Raw genomic sequence first — 20,544 nt, 5'->3', positions numbered from 1 at the left:
CAAAATTATTTTAGGGTAAATTACTGTAATGATTAAAGTGTTAACGTGTACTACAGTTCTTTGACGGCTAACTGAGAAATGTGTCAAATGGCGTTGCAACTCTAGATCAAGAGAACTATCTCTCACAGTGAATAATCAAGTTGAAATGTCCTACTGCAGAGTTTCCTCGGTAGTTTGTGCTTGGTCACAGTCCTAACCTCTCTTTGCGTGTGGTTATGGTGCTTGGAAATCTGCTTCCGATATTATTTAAAGTTTACGAAAAGAATCTTTAGTTTAACATATAATCGTTTATCTAACTGAAAGCTGTTTTGATAAGTTTCATCCTTTATAAGTCAAATATATTTTAAAGACATCTAACTGGTATGTTTCAAGTATCTTGCTTTCGGTAAGAATACAGAGAGAGAGAGAGAGAGAGAGAGAGAGAGAGAGAGAGAGAGAGAGAGAGAGAGAGAGAGAGAAGAGCTGAGTAGGAAATATTGCAATAAAATGTATGTCATATATTTTAGGTACAATTTTTCTATGCAAATGTTTAAAATATGGTATATGTTTAAAGCATCCATAAAATATTTGAGGTAAAATGGCTTAATAGTATTTCCTAAGCCTTTTAACTTTATTCAATATTTTATATTTACTACAGAACAGACTAGATTTCAGATGTTTACTTACATAATATTACACAAATCAGTTATCATAATTAGCTTTAATAAACATTTTGCACTTAACAAATCATATAACCCTTGAAACTGACATCAACTGCACAAATCGCATTATTATTAGAATACTTCAAAATCATTTTGATTAAGTCTTTTTTTCAGTCTGCGGAGTATACAAAAATGGCATTATCAGAAAGTACTTTAAAAATCTCTATATTCGTTAAAATATTTGTTCTAAGGCTTCCATTTCACTGACACTGTTCTATGTCCTACCATGCTGTAGCATCCCTCTCTCTCTGTCTCTGTCTCTGTCTGTCTGTCTGTCTCTCTTTCTCTCTCTCTCTCTCTCTCTCTCGTTTCTTCTTCTTCTTCATCATCATCTTCTTCTTCTTCTTCCAGAGAGCTTTCTGACTGTGAGAGAAAGACAGTGAGACTTCAAAATACATCAACTATAGCTTGTATATTTCCAACTTTTATCCAGAATTACACTTTCGTAAAAACCACTTTCATTTATATGAAAACCCAATCCTTAGTGACTGAATTTACTTTTATTTCATATTACAAAGAAATCATAAAGCATAGGCTTGCAGATCATACCAAAGCTCTTAGTTAGAAAGGTGGCCGTTAACAAAGTTGCAGGAAAGAAAGTCACAGAAAATATAGTCACAATTTTGGCTAAGAAAATATCAGGAAAAAAATTCTCATTAATATATGGTGGTCGGTCATAGAGTCACAGGTAAAAATTCCCAATATTTCTTGGGGTCACTGTCTATACAATATTTACAGTCTTTTGATTATGTTTTGCGGTAATCCCCCACGGGGGTCGTACTAAACACGCCGCAGATAAGGTGGATGAGTACCGGACCCTCGGTGGCCACTCTCTAGGAAAAAAAAAAATAATGTAACTTTCTTTCCTATGCCTTTTTTTTGTACCTGAATTCGTTAGAACATTGATTCAAATATACTCTCATGATTCTCTTCTCAGAGCTAATAATATTCTTCCCACCGATAAGCATCTCTCTGCCAACCATTATAACTACCCACTAGGAACACCGATCGGATAAGATTTTCACAAATCATTCATTACATAAATCATAACTTGAACAACACCTTCAACAGCAAATAGCAGGTAAAAAATGCTCCTAAGTTTCTTCGGCTCAATCGAGTTTTCTGTACGGCCTATAATACTATATAAAACTGTCAGCCACGTCCGGTGGTTATTTAACCTTAAATAAAAAAAAAAAAAAAAATAAAAACCTATACTGAGCCCTTCAGCCTCAGTGGTTATTAAGATCTGAGGGTGGACAGAAAAAGTGCCGACGGACAGACAAAGACATCTCAATAGCTTTCTTTTACAGAAATATAGAAATCATCAACACAAAACCACATAAGAAACACATGCTTCATTTTATTTAAATTTTCTTCATACTGTATAGTGTAATCTGAATACTTGTGTAACGAGAGATTTACTGGTCTATGTTTCCTTCCACGCTGTACCAAAAACTCGACCCATATATCTCGTTCAGCCTTTAGTCACCAGACCAATCAAAACTCTCGGGCACTAACGTAATTTTCCATTTGCACAATGAAACAAGTCGATCACATTCGCATTCATTGATATGGATTTTATTCCTGACAGTTTCTCACTTGCATATCAAAAGAAATACTCTCACAAGCTGCATTATGACCAAGAGCCAGTGCTGGCATAAAGCCAGCTTAGTCTCAATTAACCAACTAACAAACTATGAGTGAGTGGTCGCTTAAAAATGCCATCGATTGGTGAAGTAGCTGTCACAAGTCAGACCAATAAATGGACTGAAGAAATCTGAGTATAGTAACCAGAGACTGTTTCACGAGAACCTGAAAAAACTTCGTTAAACGGAGACGCCTTAAATCAAACTTATTGAATCTGTATGTATGTGTGTGCGCATTCTTGCTTCTTTCACATAATAAAAATATGACATAAAATAAGAACACAGGAAAGGGAAACAACGAAGGGCGAGATCTGTAGCCATTTTACTCTAATTTATTAAGGCTTTTCCAAGTAAACTATATACAATAGGGTAAAAGATTACAATAGAGACTTTATCTTACAAACAACAACTGAGCTGTTTAAGTATGTAACCACTACATTGGGCACAAAACTCATTCCATTTAGATTAAATCTTCAGGTGAGTACCAGATGTCCTGGATTAATCCAGGTACTGGGATAAGACAAAGGTAGACAAAGGACATCATCATGTCTTTCTGACAATCTTCAATTACTCTCATGAATCTCTCCTTCGAATATCTTGTGTAAGATGGGATTAAGAGAGCATAGACATATGAGCTTCAATTAATACTATCCTTTGTTGGTTGTATTGATGCAAATCAGATGAACATTTGAGGACAATATTTTGATTTCTAATACCATGGGACCAATCCATTCTACTTGATATTTCATTTAAATGCATAGAAAGAGAAGTTTTATTTTGGCCCCCTTCTAACTACACATTTGGATAGATTTATTCCGGCAATCAACTCCTTATTCATCTGGCCAATATAAAATGAATAACAAACCATACATAAAGATTATATAAATTATGTTGCTACTTTAGTGAAGCAAATTTCATATTTCTATGTCTTTAATATATTTATATACTATATATATATATATATATATATATATATATATATATATATATATATATATATATATATATATATATTTATTTATTTATATATATACTGCAGATGAGATATTGTAGCCCTGTGGGATACAGTTTTAGAACGAATCAGAAATTGAGTAAACCAGAATTTTCTAATATAGTAAAGAATCATGCCTCTATATGTAAAATAGAAATAAATAAAAAACATTGCTCTATTATTGGTGGAACAAGCCATAGCAATTACCTAACTTCCCTTGAGTCCTTATACATCAAACGGCTTGTTCCGTCTTTGAATTCTAACGTTTCCGCTTCTCCTCTTTGTCTAGCATAACTGAGGTCGTAGGTGGGTGTCAGGTTATGGTCATTCGTTCTTTTCCTTCTCTTATAGATGGTGGGAACTGGTTTCTTTTTTACTGTATTCTACTTAAGTTGTAATAATTTTGTTTTTTTATTTGTTTTTTCTCTCTCTCAACTCTATTTTTAAAATATTTTTTGATAAAGTTTAATGTATTGTATATTATTCTTGAAGACTGAGGATGTACATAGATAATGTGCGAAACGTCTCTTGAATAAATATGGCCTTTTTGATTTGTCTATTGGGACTTGCTGTGCTGTAATAATATATATACATAATATATATATGTATATATATATATATAATATATATATATATACATATATATATATATATATATTATAATATATATATATATATATATATATATATATATATATATCATATATATATATATGATATATTATACTAATATTATATATATATATATATATATATATATATATATATTATATTATATATTATATTATATATATATAATATATATATATATATAGACTTCAGGAGGGTCCATGATACACATGTTGTTTTAAAAAGGCATGTTTATTAACAGCAAAGAAACGTTTCGCACTACTCAGTGCATCATCAGTCTGTCAAAGGTAAAAGACAATAAAATACATTATTAACATAAAAAGGAATTCAAAAGGTAATTAAAATTTACAAGTTAAAACAATAAAAAGTAAAAGAGTATAAAAAGACATAAAACAGAAAACAAAAAGAGACTACCAAAAACACCAACCATCTATAAGCAGGAGAGAAGAGGGAATGACATACAATGACGTCCAAGGCCAGACGACAAACTATGCCAGATACAAAGTTCCTGAGGAAAGTATTACTATTGAGAGAGGGAACCAGTCTTTTATATATAACGATTCTAAAGTTGTTAAGTGATCTGGGTCCCTTACATAACCAATTATTGAAAAGTGTTGTGTTTCAGGGACTTCGGTTTTACATAATGCGGCATGATTCTAATATTAGAAAATTCTGGCTGCTTAATTCTTTGGCCAGTGCGAAAGCTAAAAACCCAAAATGGCTGCAATATCTGACCTGCAGTAACCTCCGTGTCGATCCAACGTAAGAGCCCGGACATCCAGGGCATGTGAATTTATAAACCACATTGGATCGCATGAAGGACTGCAGGCGATCTTTGAAATTAAAAAAATGATCCTATTGGTACAATGGGTTGTTAGAGATCAGTTTTACGTTAAGACAGGGGATTTCCTGTTCAATTATTCTTTTGTGAGATTTAAAGAGAATTTGGAGTCAGACATTAACGGGATTGAGGCATAGAATAATTTTTTTTGGGACATCAAAGTTGACTGTTGGAGGTTGTAAGAACTTTGTTAATAACTTATTGGTGATTTTATGAACTATATCTTGTGGATAGGAGTTTATCTTGAAAAAAGTTGAATAAAAAGACTATTTCTTTTGTGAAATATTTTGCCAAGTTGAAGAATATTTTAGAGCTCTATGGACCAAGGTGTAGATGGTATTAAGTTTGAAAGAATATTGACAGGAGCTATAGTAGTTATTGGCTAAGGCCCGTATATGTCCGCTTTCTATAAACAGAAGTAGTGAACTCGGAATTATGTCTCGTTTACTTAATATCTAAAAATGGAAGACTACCTTCGCTCTCTACCTCCATGGTAAATTGAATGTTTGGATGAAGTTGATATATATTCCAAAAATAAAGAACATTGCCAAGAGTGCTGGAACAAGACAAAAGTGTCATCAACATATCTGCGATAAAAGGACGGTTTAAAATTATGATTACACTCGTTTAAAAAAATTTGAAAAAATTTCATTTCAAGGTCAGACATAAAAAAGTTAGCAAAAATGGGGCCCAGAGGCGACCCCATGGCAACTCCATCGACCTGCGAATAGAGTTGCTTATTAAAAATGAACATTGAATCTTGCACTGCAAGTTCAAGTAGTTGTTTAAAGATTGATCTGTTAAAATAAACCATGAAAAACTGTATCTTCGCTAATAAAAACCTTATCTAGAATAATATTGATCGTTTCATTAAGTGGGACATTAGTGAAAAGAGACTCTACATCGAAACTTACCATGTAATAGTCTCCATCTTGGTTGGTAATTTGCTGTTGGAACTCGTAACCATTTTTTAAAGAAAATTCATTGTTACTATATTCAGAAAAGTAAACCGGCTAAAAATTTGGAGATAGAGAACGAAGGACTATTATAGGCAGCCATAATGGGTCTAAGTCTCTCTAAGAGGTATATTAGGCTTGTGAATTTTGGGTTGGCCATACAAAATACTGAGAAGAGCCAGTCACAAATAGTTGTTGATATGTGGTCTCATTAATAATATTTTCACTTTTAATTTTCCTTAATAATCAATATGATTTTATCTTCCCTTTTGTATATGTCGAGAAATGTGGGTTCACCATGAGCTTTAAATTTAAATTTGGTGGTATCAGACAAGAATTTTCCATTTTTTTCCACATAATCGTTCTTATTCAAAATAACAACACCTTTGCCTTTATCGGGCTTACAAATTACAATGTCCTCGCGTTTTTTCAAGTTTAAGAGTATACTCAGATCAGTTTTTCTGAAAAAGGGAGTCCAGTTAGTTTTTAAATTGCCATAAGTTTTGTGGACTAAATTTGAGATTTTCTGTTGGAGATTACCAATATTTTTAGAAACTTTTTCAAGATAAACTCCTATCCACAAGATATAGTTCATAAAATCACCAATAAGTTATTAACAAAGTTCTTACAACCTCCAACAGTCAACTTTGATGTCCCAAAAAAATTATTCTATGCCTCAATCCCGTATATGTCTGACTCCAAATTCTCTTTAAATCTCACAAGAATAATTGAACAGGAAATCCCCTGTCTTACGTTAAAACTGATCTCTAACAACCCATGTACAATAGGATCATTTTTTATTTCAAAGATCGCCTGCAGTCCTTCATGCGATCCAATGTGGTTTATAAATTCACATGCCCTGGATGTCCGGGCTCTTACGTTGGATCGACACGGAGGTTACTGCAGGTCAGATATTGCAGCCATTTGGGTTTTAGCTTTCGCAACTGGCCAAAGAATTAAGCAGCCAGAATTTTTCTAATATTAGAAATCATGCCGCATTATGTAAAACCGAAGTCCTGAAACAACACTTTTCAATAATTGGTTATGTAAGGGACCCAGATCACTTAACAAACTTTAGAATCGTTATATATTAAAGACTGGTTCCCTCTCTCAATAGTAATACTTCCTCAGGAACTTTGTATCTGGCATAGTTGTCGTCTGGCCTTGGACGTCATTATATGTCATTCCCTCTTCTCCTCCGCTTATAGATGGTTGGTGTTTTTGGTAGTCTCTTTTTGTTTTCTGTTTTATGTACTTTTTATACTCTTTTACTTTTTATTGTTTTAACTTGTAAATTTTAATTACCTTTTGAATTCCTTTTTATGTTAATAATGTATTTTATTGTCTTTTACCTTTGACAGACTGATGATGCACTGAGTAGTGCGAAACGTTTCTTTGCTGTTAATAAACATGGCCTTTTTAAACAACATGTGTATCATGGGCCACCCTCCTGAAGTCTATATATCTTGCTGACTGGGAATATTATATACTAATAATATTTATATATATAGATATATATATATATAGTATATATATATATATATATATATATATATATATATAATATATAATATAATAGATATATATATATATATTAATATATATATATACACACACACACCACACACATATGTATATATATATATATTATATATATATATATATATATATATATATATATATATATATATATATATATATATATATATATATATATATATATATATATATATATATATATATATATATATATATATATATATATATATATATATATATATATATATATATATATATATATATATATATATATATATATATATATATATATATATATTCATTCGAGCTACAAATGTCCTTTAATATCTAATTCGCTCTACCTCGGTAATTGATTTATTTTCATATATGTAACGAGGGGAATTTTTAGTTGATAATAATTTCGTCCCCCCATGGGATCGAACCACCGTCCAGTTGGACGGGGAACGAAATCAGGAACGGACAGTGACGCTACTGAGTCTGCTAGCAGAGAGGCTATAAGTTTTATATCGATTCTGACCATTAGAATCGATATAAACTTATAGCCTCTCTGCTAGCAGACTCGGTAGCATCACTGTCCGTTCCCTGATTTATTTCCCCGTCCCACTGGAAGGGGGTTCGATCCCATGGGGGGACGAAAATTATTATCAACTAAAAATTCCCCATCGGTACATATATAAAAATATCAATCCGAACCGAGGTACAGCGAATTAGATATTAAAAGGACATTTATAGCTCGAATGATTTATATGAATCACGGTGATGTGATAAGTATTCATATATATATATATATATATAATTATATATATATATATATATATATATATATATATAATATATATATATTTATATATTGGTGGTTTTCACTTTTTATCGCTCTTTTGATATATTATCTTCTTTTCTCAAAATGAACTAAATTGTGAGTTATATACCGGACTGCCGGTTATTTGTGTATGTCTGAAATTCGCTGAAGGGATAAAGAGTAAGATAGCTTATAGCATCGAACATTGGGCCCTCGAAAAGGTGATTCTCTCCACACTGGATTAAAACTAATCATGGAGATTTCCCTTGCTTCTTATCTGCCTGCTATGTCCATCAAATACAAGGTAATAATAACCCGTAAGCAAGTAACAAAGGCACTGAATTTTCTTCGGCGCAATCGAGCTTTCTGTACAGCCGCTACGGTGTATAATCAAGGCCAGTGAAGATCTATCTTTCGATGGTCTCGGTATAATGCTGTATGAGCCACGGCCCATGAAACTTAAACCACGACCCGATGGTGCCCTGTCCTATATCGTTGCCAAAAGCATGATTATGGCTATCTTTAACATTAAGTAAAATAAAAACTACAGAGGTTAGAGGGCTGCGCTTTGGCATGTTTGATGATTGGAGGGTGGATAATCAACAACAGTTTGTAACCCACTAGCTTTAAAAGTTATTAAGATCTGAAGGCGGATAAGAAATTGTTGACGGACAGACAAATAGCTATCAGCAGGTTTTAATTTTTTTTTCTATTTATATTTTTTTTTACAAAAAACTAAAAAACCGATTTCTATGTAAGGTCAAGATACATGATTTTTTTAAGTAATCTCCCCTCCAAATGATTTCATGTATTATCGTTGGTTTCCTTACCCTCTTAGATCCTCTTTATACTGACCTAGTTTCCTGTAAGGAAATGAACGTTCTTGCTAGAACATCCATTAATTCCCGCTTTTCTTTGCGATTTGTATCACTACGTTAGTCCAACAGGTACTTGAAGACCATTCTGGTGAGGCCAGGTAATGATAGCAGCCTGTCAGATCTATTGATTCCTTTCATACTTTCCCTCAGGCGCAAATCCCCTTTATGGGTTTTGTTGGACATCTATAGGATTTCATTCATTTTTTTTTTTTTTACCAAGAGGTTCGAGGGATCTTTTGTTTACATGGCTTTTTTCCGTTGCTTTGGAACGCTGAGGAAAATGGTGACAATACTAATAATGATAAAAATTATAAAACAACGGTAATATAATAATAATAATAATAATAATAATAATAATAATAATAATAATAATAATAATAATAATAATAATAATACAAAAGGCAAAGTAACGAGAACTGAAGGGATAAAGATACCAGATGGGAGCAACATCAAACACATAGATGAGACAGGATACAAATACCTGGGAATAATGGAAGGAGGAGATATAAAACACCAAGAGATGAAGGACACGATCAGGAAAGAATATATGCAGAGACTCAAGGCGATACTCAAGTCAAAACTCAACGCCGGAAATATGATAAAAGCCATAAACACATGGGCAGTGCCAGTAATCAGATACAGCGCTGGAATAGTCGAATGGACGAAGGCAGAACTCCGCAGCATAGATCAGAAAACCAGGAAACAAATGGACAATACACAAAGCACTACACCCAAGAGCAAATACGGGGACAGACTATACATAACACGAAAGGAAGGAGGGAGAGGACTACTAAGTATAGAGGACTGCGTCAACATCGAAAACAGAGCACTGGGGCAATATCTGAAAACCAGTGAAGACGAGTGGCTAAAGAGTGCATGGGAAGAAGGACTAATAAAAGCAGACGAAGACCCAGAAATATACAGAGACCAGAGAAAGACAGAAAGAACAGAGGACTGGCACAACAAACCAATGCACGGACAATACATGAGACAGACTAAAGAACTAGCTAGCGATGACAATTGGCAATGGCTACAGAGGGGAGAGCTAAAGAAGAAACTGAAGGAATGATAACAGTGGCACAAGATCAGGCCCTAAGAACCAGATATGTTTCAAAGTACGATAGACGGAAATAACATCTCTTCCCATATGTAGGAAGTGCAATACGAAAAGTGAAACAATAAATCACATAGCAAGTGAATGCCCGGCACTTGCACAGAACCGATACAAAAAGAGGCATGATTCAGTAGCAAAAGCCCTCCACTGGAGCCTGTGCAAGAAACATCAGCTACCTTGCAGTAATAAGTGGTACGAGCACCAACCTGAAGGAGTGATAGAAAACGATCAGGCAAAGATCCTCTGGGACTATGGTATCAGAACGGATAGGGTGATACGTGCAAACAGACCAGACGTGACGTTGATTGACAAGGTCAAGAAGAAAGTATCACTCATTGATGTCGCAATACCATGGGACACCCAGAGTTGAAGAGAGAGAGGGAAAAATTGGATAAGTATCAAGATCTGAAAAAATAGAAATAAGAAGGATATGGGATATGCCAGTGGAAATCGTACCCATAATCATAGGAGCACTAGGCACGATCCCAAGATCCCTGAAAAGGAATCTAGAAAAACTAGAGGCTGAAGTAGCTCAGGACTCATGCAGAAGAGTGTGATCCTAGAAACGGCACATAGTAAGAAGAGTGATGGACTCCTAAGGAGGCAGGATGCAACCCGGAACCCCACACTATAAATACCACCCAGTCGAATTGGAGGACTGTGATAGAGAACAAAAAAAAAAAAAAAAAAAAAAACAAAAAAAAAAAAAAAAAAAAAAAAAACCTAATAATAAAAATAATCTGAATGGATGTTCACGCAAGCACAATCACACGCATGCATTCATGATATGTGTGAATGTGTTCAGGAACAAGTTACTTTGCTCAAACAAAACCTTTACACTCTTGATATGAGGGACTGCTTCCGTCGTTCTTCTGAGAGTGACTGCTACCGATCAAATACACATATTGACCATAGGCACGATTTTGCAACTTGGTCCTGCCTCCGCGCCCACACCCCCTTCCCCAAATCCTGTAGACCCTGTTGTCTTACACATCACAATTATAAAATTACTCATATCATATTATGTTTTAATAATATTATTATCATTGCTACCAAATGGCACTGAAACACTCAAAACGCGTCGAAAACAGAACATCTCGCTAAATGTCATAATATGTAACATTCATCATATTTGTTTTTATTTATTTTATCCTGTTACTTTCCTGATAGAAGTTATAATTCCATTTCTGTTTTTCCTCTTATTATATACGTGAATTCAATCAATTTCATATTGTACGTAATAATTGACACTTTTTTATCGATAATAAGTCCCAACTCTGAATAATAGCATTAATAATGAAAACAAAGCTAGTAATAATACTCATAATAGAATGAAAAATAAATAAATCAATTGCAAAATCCATTACGAAGCGGAATTAGATCCCAGTTTTGTTGATGGCTCCAGCCCTAACATACCATTTCCAGATTCAAGATCAAAGCAACATCAAATCAGGATTATTTTGTTTTATTGTTCCTATCAGGCAAAATTAATGCTTTCGCTCGTATTGTTGCCAGCATACTTTATCATTAGATCTCTGCATTCGTTACGAAGATCGCCATACTACTTTCAAAGGTTATAATTTTTTACAGCTTCTGTAATGGAAAAAATTACACCTCACTTAAGAAGAACATATACGACATTAAATTATTATTATTATTATTATTATTATTATTATTATTATTATTATTATTATTATTATTATTATTATTATTATTATTATTATTATCCAGTTGAACCCCACTAGCACCTCTGGTATAAAACACTGCCTGGTTCCTAATAGCATCAGTCCGACTCCAACCTTCGCCTTGCAAGAAAATAAGAAGAAAGAGCAAGAGCTATCAAGAGAGAGAGAGAGAGAGAGAGAGAGAGAGAGAGAGAGAGAGAGAGAGAGAGAGAGAGAGAGAGAGAGAAGATAAGATAAGATTGATGTATTTCTATGCAGATTAATAATTGTCCTTTGAAACCACCGTTTTCTGGCATGTCCTCCATTCGCGCTTTGCTTGCCAGGCTGAGCAATACTGAAATATCAACAGTAAGGATATTTAAGAAAGTCCTGCATAAAATTAACGCAGCCGAATCAGCCATTATTTTCAACGGAAGTCGTTTAAAGAAGGTCTACTTCCCAACTATTATTATCATCATTATTATTAATCAAACAGTGTAAAAACGTTCATAGGAAGATTTACTTCGATAAGTAGAAAAAAAAAAATTCTTAGAGAATTAAATATTTGTTAGCTGATATCCGTTACTTAGCATACAATGACCAATAACCAAATACGCATGTGCAATAAGGCCTTGACCAATAACCAAATACGCATGCGCAATAAGGCCTGTGTCTGGATCTGCCGTCATCCAGCCCGTGACCAGCGTTACTCACCAATGAAGTTGTATAAACATACAAAATGAAGGAATCCTGGTCTCACTTCGGGACGAAAAGTACCGTCTGTAGCTATCATGAACCTTTTTCTAAATCACCCCTAACAGTATATAATTACATATATAGTTACATAAGAAAGTTTTTCGGCACCCATAATCGTTTAACATGATTAGATGAGTTAATGAATTAATTTATTTTTTAATTATGGTCAGCGACGCTACAGACAGCATGACAATATTTGAAGTAACAATTCCTATCGCGTGAAGGATGATTAATAAATAGGTGAAAGGTCTCCCTCTTCTGTGTCACTCATTGCCTAATGGAGTGAACCTTTTAGACATGGGCCGTATCACCCACCCATCCCAGTAGCACCCAGTGACTGTCAACAGCCGACGAGGATGTTCATATCAGAAATGATGGCAACCTTATTACGTTTGGGAGGAAAAGGCTACATTAATAAAACAAGAATAGTCCATTATGAACGTTGAAGCTCTTTCATAATATCCTTTTCATAAAAAAAACACGCCGAAGACATTTGGAGGCTGAGGAAAATCCCGATAAACACTGAATTTTGAATTCAAACTCAGTTGACATAATGTTTGAACGTTTAATTACAAAATTTTGGGACGAAATCGTCCCTGTAAGATAATTGCATCTGAAAGTAGATCCCGTAAAAGAGCATTACTGTACTTTGTAAACATCCGAGAGTACTGAGACGAGATATTACCTGAAACTTTAACATCCAAGCTATTATGTTTTCGTTGAAGAATAACCCTTTCCATCTTTCTAGTGTCGTCCTTTCTTTTAAAGGCCTTCTAGGAGAATACGTTCATCTTGTTTGCCTGGGCTTAATTGAATATGCACAAACATATCCTTCTAACGCTGCCTTTACAGTAAATTTACTTTGTTTGGCTCTTAACACATACACGAAAAAAAATGTTGCCTCCGTATATTTGGTGTTCTTTAATCTTGTGTAAAATAGAGCAGGAAATACCGGGTAGTTATTTTACTGCAGTGAGTTGCAGAAACGTTTTACAGCGTGATAGCAGTCATATCCTAAATGTTTTCCTGAAAACACATTATGAGGTACCTCTTTAAATGACAAATGTGGTGTTTGAATATATATACTAGCTGACCAACCCGGCACTGCCAGGGAGAACTCTGCACCTCCTTATATTGACTGTCCTTTTGATCTAGAAATTGCTGTATTGACTATCCCCTTGATCTAAATATCACTGTACTGACCATTCCAGCTATCCAGATATTGCTGTGCTGACTGTCCCTTTTATCCAGAAATAGTGCTGATTGTCCCATTTATCCAGATATTACTGTACTTTTATCTAGAAATTATTGTTCTGATTGTCCCATTTATCCAGATATTACTGTACTTTTATCCAGAAATTATTGTTCTGATTGTTCCATTTATCCAGATATTTCTGTGGTGAATGTCCCATTTATCCGGCTATTACTGTGGCGACCATCCATTTTATTATCCATCTGTGGCTGTGCTGACTGTCCCATTTATCCGGGTATTACGGTACTGACTGTCCCTTTTATTCCATTACTGTAGTGACTGTATCAGGTATCCAGTTATTGTTGTGTTGACTGTTCCATTTATCTAGGCACTGCTCTTGTAGAAGATGACTCTAATGTTCATCTGTGCTGATTGTCTCATTTATCCAGGTATTATAGCACCGACTACCCCTTTTATCCAAGTATTACTGTACTGACTGTCCCTTTTATGCAGACATTACTGGTGGTAACTGCCCTTTTTATCTGGATATTACTGGGGCAACGAATCCAATTTATCAAGGTATTAATGTACTGCCTGTGCTTTTTATCCATGTATTACTGGGTTGAATGTCCCTTCTATAAAGGTATTGCTGTGCTGACTGTCAATTTTATCCAGAAATTATTGTGGTGTCTATCCCCAGGTATTATAATGGTGACTGTCTCATTTATCCAGTTAAGACTGTTCAGTCTGTCCTTTTTATGCAGGTATTACTGTGCTGACTGTTGCTTTTATTCAGGCATTCTGCAGTGACAGTCCATGTTATCCAGATTTTACTGTTGTGACTGTCCCATTTATCCAGATATTACTGTTGTATCTATCCCATTTATCCTGGTATTGGTGTGCTGACTATTCCTTTTGTCCAGGTGGTATTACTGTGGTAACTGTTCCAGTTATCCAGGTAATACTGTACTGTCTGTGCCTTTTAATTAAGTATTACTGTGCTGACTGTCCATTTTATCCAGGTATGCTGTAGTGAATGTCCCTCTTATCCAAGTATGACTGTAGAGACTGTTCATTTTATCCAGATATTACTGTGGTAACTTTCCCATATATCTAGGGATTACTGTGTTGGCTATCCCATTTATCCAGGTATTACTGTGGTGATTATCCCTTTTCTTCGGAGGGTATTACTGTGGTGACTTTTCTATTTACCTGTTAATATTGTACTGTCTCTCCCTTTGATCCAAGTATTACTGTGCTGGTTGTCCCCTTTATCCAGGTATTACTGTGGTGACTGTCCATTTTATCCAGATATTACACCCCCACTAATCCTAAACACACCCATTACTAAAGCTAAACACAAACCCTAGGACATAATTATTAATCAAAGAAAAGGAAAGCATTTTCTATAGTATATATGTATCAATGGTATCGAGTACATAAAATGGGATATTTATAACAATCTTACAATAGTTTCCTTCAAAGTATTCCCCTTGGGCTACCACAAACTTCTCCCAACTGCTCTACCACTGTCGGAAGCAGCAACTCTTTTGAGATGGGATGTAGCTGCTCCGTCACTGTGTCTTCTCTAGACTGAAATCTTGTCCCTTTCAGAGCATCTACAGATTAGGGAAAAGCCAGAAGTCGCACAGAGCTATATCGGGAGAGTAAGGAGCATGATGAAACACGTGTGTCTTGTTTTGCCAGGGAGAGAGAGAGAGAGAGAGAGAGAGAGAGAGAGAGAGAGAGAGAGAGAGAGCGAGTAAATAAAAAGTTTTTGGGAGCAACTTCTGGCTTTTCCCAAAGCTGAAAATGCCACTGAAAAGGACCAGATTTCAGTCCAGAGAAGACAGCAACGGACCAGCTGAGCACCATCTTGAAAATTGTATAAGGGTGCTACTCATGACAGTAGTAGAACTGTTGAGAGAAGTGTGTGGCAGCCCAAAGGGACTACTTTGAAGGAGATTAGTGTAAGATTGCTGTATCTGGACACAAATATTTTTCTATGGATAAACTTCGCATACTTACTTGAACACACCTCACACACACACACACACACGTACACATACACACACACACACACGTACCTACATAAACGTTAAGATATATTACACTTTACATATAAGAAGAGAGAAAGAGTAAGCGGTGGAGTGAAGTGGTAGTCAAGCCGTGTCGTTGTGAGTAATTCACACAACTTGCAGTGAGATCAGCAGTTGTGAACTCCAAACAACCAACAAGGGTACTGAATTGTGACGGCGTTGTCAATTAGCATAATATATTTTAGATTCATATTTTATCCTTATATAAGTGAAGATACGTTTCTAACGAGCCCGCTGTAACTCATTAGTAATTATCAAGACGTAATTTGATATTGTTATTAATTAATACGTCTTGAATCAAATTTGTGTAAATATGTTAGTTTGTGCGTTTGTATGCCCGAATGTGCAGCGTGTTTGTCACTCAGCGCCAGATTCGGAGCGAAGGTCAAAGAGTGTAGGTCACTCATCCTTTTATAAGAAAACCTCGGAAGAAAATACAAACAAAAGATGTATTTTATTTAATCATCTCTCTTCAATACCCACAAAGGCGTGCATGCAGCGGGCTAAAATATATATATATATATATCTATATATATATATATATATATATATATTATATATATATATATATATATATATATTATTATATATTGCTACTTTCAAAATGCATGTTTCCCCTCTTTGAAATGTCTTGTAGATTGTGTAACATTTTTTCAGATTCCTAGATAGCTTAGAATAGGATGTTTTAAAATGTGTGTTCAGATTTCGCATTAACGTCTTGTAAAAGAATATATATCTAACGTAAAGAGAGAGATCCTTGTCTTTTCAAAGCTGCAAATGTTTAACTTTTATGTCAGCACTTTGAAATTAGAGTCTGCGAGATCCGTTTGCGTCCCTGCTCTGTCAGCGCGTTTGATAATGAGCTCGACTCTTTTTACGTGGTCATCAAAAACATGTCAATCTTAATTATCGTTTACCCTCCGTTTCAATCGGGTACGTATCTGTTGAGCAGTCTTGTCTTGTACGCGTATATCTTTGTCAAGTCCCACGTGGATGTTGCACATTGTGTGTGTAAGATTGCGTCAGATTTCAGAACTTTCGAGAAGCTTTCGTGCCTAGAACGTTTTGAGACATCAGCTCTGTCATTTCCATAAAGGAAGAGATTTTCTTTCGATCTTAAGACCTCGAGGCAGTTAGATCTACCTCTCTCTCTCTCGCTCTCTCTCTCTCTCACTCGACATCGAGATTAAATTAACGTAACGTAAATTTGGTCACTCATATTGTGAGAATTGTATATTTGATATTTCTTAGAATTTATTTAGTTTATTTAATTTCTTTTGTGGAATCTGAACAAACATTTCGTAACGGCGCCTTGTTTTTGTGAAAGTGTAATTTACAAGAGAAGAAAAGAAGTTGGTATACCAAAAAAGGTAAAGTGTGTTATATTTTTATTAGTTGCAACTAATAATTGTTAGGAACAGTGAATAACTAATAATGGGATAGGGAGTGTGTTTAATTAATAATTGATAGGAACTGTTGTCTGTTACGAAGGTTTGGTAAAAACTGTTGGTTAGTGTTTTTGAATGAAAAAGTTTTACACTTTTACACATTGCTGATATTTTTTGTGTTTGTGTCTGTTCCATTGTTTGTACACTTATTCATTTTCTTATTGAAGTGTGTCTTTTTGTTTTATATTTTCATTTACATTCACAATTTAATTGACTTAGTTATTTTCATTGCTTTATCATTGCACATTTAATTAAATTTAACACTTGTGAATTGATTTGCATTTACTTAGAATTCTTTTCAAGTTTTATTGTTGTTTAGCACTTATGAATTAATTTCAAATTTTCAATTATTGCCAAAACACTTTTGAATTTGATTGAATTAATTTTCTTGAATTTTGTGATAAATTAATTTTGAATTTAATTTTACTTAATTTGATTCAAGAATTAATTAAACTTTACTTTGTTTTCAAGTAACAGTAATTTTCCCTGATATTGTGAATTTCACTTATAAATTTTGAATTTAATAATAAATTTTTGTATTTAAAATTTTTATAAGTGTTTTCTTTATCTTACACCAGTATAAATATATATAATTATGATTATATTCATGTTAGGTAGAAACATAGAGTGGTAATTGATTTGCTTTCCTTCAATTTAATTGAAGTGACTTAGAACCAGGGAAGTACTTAGACTTCTGAAATCAGGGAAATACTTAGAGTTTTGAAAGTTGTTGATGGAGTGATGCCCTTTGATTAATTTAATTACTTACAAGATTACCTCACACCTGTTTGATGAACTTAGTCTGATTTTCTGCAATACTGGTAAGTGTTAAGGGATCACTGTTGCCTTTAAGAGTATTCAGTCGTTTAAATGTGTTATGAGGGTTCAGGTGTCTGGCTTTTGGTGAGGTATATTTGATGCATGGTAACCCCAGATACTTGGCACTTCGTAACAATATATATATATATATATATATATATATATATATATATATATATATATATATATATATATATATATATATATATATATATATATATATAATATACATATATATATATATATATATATATATATATATATATATATATATATATATATATATACATATATATATATATATATATATATATATATATATATAATATATATATATATATATATATGTAGTATATAATCTTAGATACTTTTCCCATGGTCTCCAGTGCATGAAATTATGTGGTAAACCTGTCGAGTTTATTTATCACATTATTTACTAAGTCCACGAGCAGAACCAGCAGAGTTTCAGAGGGAAAGGGCCAAAAGCAGGCCGCTTGTAAAATTTCGTCTAGATTGCTCAAGCAGTTCTGATTTCTATGGAGTTTAAATATAGTACATATATACATACAAGTTTAGTTACATTCAAATATGTATGTATGTATGTGTGCATGTATATATGTGTGTAAGTGTCTGTGCGTGAGTGTGTGTGTGTGTATTATCATAAAAAGGATTTCCAATTACTTGGGCGTATAATTGTATACTATATCATATAATTAACTTCTTTTATGTTTCTCAAATTACTGTGCTACGTTTATCGTCTCTTATGCAATAGAACCCAATATGCTGAAGGGGAAATCCTATTTCAGCTTAATTCTGTCATATAACGAAGTGAATTTTCCTATAGGCTGATGTTTGCTTCATGTCGAGATTATGTTTTCTTATGAAACCAAGAATAGTGAGAATTCACGTTATTTCTTCAGTCTCCCTCCTAGAGGTCTACCGGGATTTGCGCCCCAGCAGGTTTATTGGCCCCACACTTTTTTTTTTATTGTATTTAAAACCCATCCTCCACGAAATACCTGCTGTGAATTTAATTAAGCAAAGTCTTTACCACGAAAGTGTCCAGGCATGTTCATGAATGTCAGGATTCCATGTTATTTTGGACTGTACTAAACTCTTATTTTTATTTTGTGTGTGACTCTTTTACTAATAGAGCGTTAAGTGTCACTTTAGATATTAGTGTGAAAATTATGTACTTCTCTCATTAGATGAATACCTGAAAGAATGGAATGTACTTCATAGATTCATGCAAATAGAAGGTTCTTGAATATTTGGTGAACAAGACATTCCACATCGATTTATGTTAAGTTGCATCCACGACCTAGAAAGGTTGTACCATCTCTCTCTCTCTCTCTCTCTCTCTCTCTCTCTCTCTCTCTCTCTCTCTCTCTCTCATACAACCTCACAAAAAACACACAAGCAGCTTACCTGTAATTCTGATCAAGTTATGTTTACTTACCAAACAATTTTCAGTCTGAAAAGCTATGTTGAATCGATCTAACACTTAGTAGATGTCGAATATATGTATATATATCGCAATAGTCATTCGGAAAGACGCATTTGTATATCCTTGACGTTTTCTTAGCAAACTCAAGCAGGAAACCGGTCAAACTTTAAGATGCTTAAATATTTCGCAACTGTTCTCAGAATTGAATCTCTTTTTCGTTTCTTCGTTGCGGAACTTACTAACCTCTAATGCTCCTCTCAGATACGTTAAAGATGACTTGTTCTCACAGCGCTGAATTGTTCAGGCTATAAATATGTGTGGGTGTCTTCCTTGTGTTGATGAGGCAGATTGTGTGGCCGTGCGTGAATAAGTGTGTGAATAAACTTCAATAAACAAGATGTCATATAATCATATAGGCATTTTCTCCTGTACGTAATAATAATAATAATAATAATAATAATAATAATAATAATAATAATAATAATAATAATAATAATAATAATAATAAATTTTATTTCAGCTCAAGGCCAGTTACATGGAATATACAACGTAGAGACAATCCTCACAGTTGCTGAAGATATAGTGAAAATACTATTCATAGGTATGGTAATAGCATTAATTATATTGTGAATGGTGGTAAAATAAAATGATAAGAATAATGATTAAAAAAAGAACAAACAGATGGCAGACAATTAATTTCCAGCTTTGGTGGTTACAGAGGTCAAGTCCAGAAGACTAAATGCGAAAACTGAAAATAACAAGACTCTAAAGTGAAAACAGTACAATGAAGACGCCTTTGTTCCAGTCCCACAACAGTGCGCAACGTTCCAGTGGTAGGACCTTGGTTTCTTAACCTTTTCTTACGTAACAGTTATTTTTATAACGACGAGAACACCCAGCAACCTCTATTAATGAACTGGAAGAATGATCAATGAAGCGTAATGACGTCATATGAAGTTTCTTTTTTTTCCATGTCGCTGGCTGCTCAGAAATCTGCATTTTTCCTTTGATGTATTGTCGGATT

This window comes from Macrobrachium nipponense, chromosome 34, assembly GCF_015104395.2.
Source record: "Macrobrachium nipponense isolate FS-2020 chromosome 34, ASM1510439v2, whole genome shotgun sequence".
In the NCBI taxonomy this organism is placed as follows: Eukaryota; Metazoa; Arthropoda; class Malacostraca; order Decapoda; family Palaemonidae; genus Macrobrachium; species Macrobrachium nipponense.
This window is presented reverse-complemented; position numbering follows the sequence as displayed.